General features: G+C 36.4%; 1 long non-coding RNA gene across 1 annotated transcript; it reads right to left on the bottom strand.

Moving 5' to 3' along the window:
- Positions 1 to 347: 347 nt before the first annotated feature.
- Positions 348 to 1654, bottom strand: LOC309478389. Its single transcript, XR_014198962.1, has 3 exons — positions 1592 to 1654; positions 1204 to 1260; positions 348 to 1083 (listed from the first exon to the last, which is right to left on the bottom strand). It is a non-coding gene; the product is annotated as an uncharacterized lncRNA (long non-coding RNA).
- Between the last annotated feature and the right edge of the window lie 637 nt (positions 1655 to 2291).

Genomic DNA, 2291 nt, shown 5'->3' with positions numbered 1-2291 from the left:
CAAGACTGGTGAATGAAAGAAAGGATATTATCCTCTTCTTTATGATTTGTTGTCCTCCTTTCTCTGTAGCAGATTTGGGTGGCTCGCCATCAAACGTGAAGTTTCACAGGATGTCACAGAAGATCACAGGAGTATCACAATCCGTAGAACCAAGAAAAAGAAAGAAAGAAAGAAATAGAAACACAAAGAAAAAAAACCTGGCTTGATCACAGACCAGAGCATTCATTTAGTGAATTCAAAAATAATTTAACATCAAAGATCGAAATAATCAAAATAAACAATTAAACATACAAATATATATATATATATATATATATATATATATATATAATACTCTTTTACCTCTAAAACAATCGTCTTTTTCTCTCACACAGGCGCATGTGACCAACAATGGCGCTGGTGGTGAACTAAATTGAACAAGGAATAACCACGCGGCAGGGCCGTGCAGAGACCTCTGGAGGGGCAGGTGCTCAAAGTATAAAAGGGGGCACATGGAACAAGGCTTTAAATAGGGCTGTGCTCAAAATATCAATACAGCAATATATCAATATGGATGATTCTGTATCGATACGGCAGCAAATGCATTGATGCAGTTTTGAAAAAGAAACAGAACAGAAAAGACTAATTTTAAGTTTAAGAGTAAAAAAAAAAATGTATGTGCACCTATTAATAACTCTGGGATTAGAAACTGAAGTATCTTAAGTTGTCCCAACCTGATGGATTTTTTCTTCTCTGTTAAACAGAATAATAAAGAACAGCTGTAATAGTAAACTGTGTAGGACAAAATCAACGTGGCCCATGTTTCGTTCAGTACAGTATAGTTTTATTTAATGCCATGTCAGCATCTGTGGCTACTTTCATGGCATAAACTGATTTACAAAAATACAAGAGTTACATTTATACAATGAAAATAAAAACAAAGCAAACAGAAAAAATACAGCAATTAATACTTTACAAGATTTTTAACATTAATGTGGTACCTGTTCTGGTAAATTCTTACTAAAGTCCTTAAGTGAGTTTGCTGCCTTTGCTGTTGCTGCTGCTGATGATGATGATGCTGATACTGCTGGAGTTGATCTGAGACTGTAGACATTAAAACAAACATATAGGAGATATATTAGCTGATTAAACAATTTTTATGTGACCATGACAAGATGTAAAGATAGCTGACAGTGTTTGGAACTGGCTCACTAGCTCACTGACCTGCTGTAAAGCTGCAGACTCTGCCCAGGCTGTTAGGGGAGATGTTCACAGAGGCTGCTGCACACAAAACATAAGATACTGGTAAGCCTTACCAGTGTTGTGATAATAATTTTTAAGGCACTCTACGTTTTTTTTTTTATTAATACTGTAGAAATAATAACAATAGTTTAAAGTATAAATAATAGTTTTTAGTCAAATAACATAAAAAGACCAGACCCTCTGAAACTTGTCTCTCTCAAACAGCAAACTAACGTTACTTCTACACAGCCTACACACAGCAATATAAACAACATCTCTGTCTGCATGCTCTCTTCACGTCGTTCTTGCAAAATAATAATAATAAGTAAACAAACATCAAAAGCACTTCGCTGAGAATGAAACACCTTACCAGCAGCCGCAGAGTTGAAGATATCCTGTGGTAGTGCGCGTAGCCGCGCGAAATTAAAAAATGCCCGTGCACTGCAGCGTGAGGAATCATCCCGGATGAGTTCGTAAGGTGAAAGGTCATCATGTGGGTCATTTTATTTACGGCTAAATTATTATTCATTAATTTTACTAATAGTTAGATTGGGCAGGCATCCACAAAAGGGCCTTTAATTTAAAAAAAAGGAGAGGAAATTTTGCCTTGACAAAAGGGCATTGCACCAAGGGGCAAAAGGGCAGGTGCTGGAGCACCCAACGCTCTCTCCTCGTTACGCAGGCGCGTGATGACGGAGCGCTCTCATTGGTCAATCACCAATCAACTAAATAACTGAAAACTTCGACTTTTTTTTTCTTAAATCACTTTTATACTTCACTTTTCAACCTTTATTAGGAAAATAAGATGTTAATAAATTGTGAATAAATTAAACTTAATTCCCTTTTATTTAACCGCGGGGTTAATCATTGTTGAGCAGAGATACAGGACGCCAATTGTCAATTAAAAGTAAATCTTTCTTGGGTTTCGGGATTAAAGTAATTAAACCTTCAGTGAGAGTTGGGAGGAGAGTCTCATTCTGTATGCTTTCTTCAAAGATCTTAAGTAAAAAAGGTGATAATTCTTTAGAAAACTACGGTTGTAGAACTCTGCGATAAGCCCGTCAGTTCCG

The sequence above is a fragment of the Leuciscus leuciscus genome (genome assembly GCF_965113295.1).
Source record: "Leuciscus leuciscus genome assembly, chromosome: 16".
NCBI classification, from domain to species: Eukaryota; Metazoa; Chordata; class Actinopteri; order Cypriniformes; family Leuciscidae; genus Leuciscus; species Leuciscus leuciscus.
Note: the sequence above shows the minus strand (reverse complement) of the source record. Positions and strands in the feature narration are given on the sequence as shown.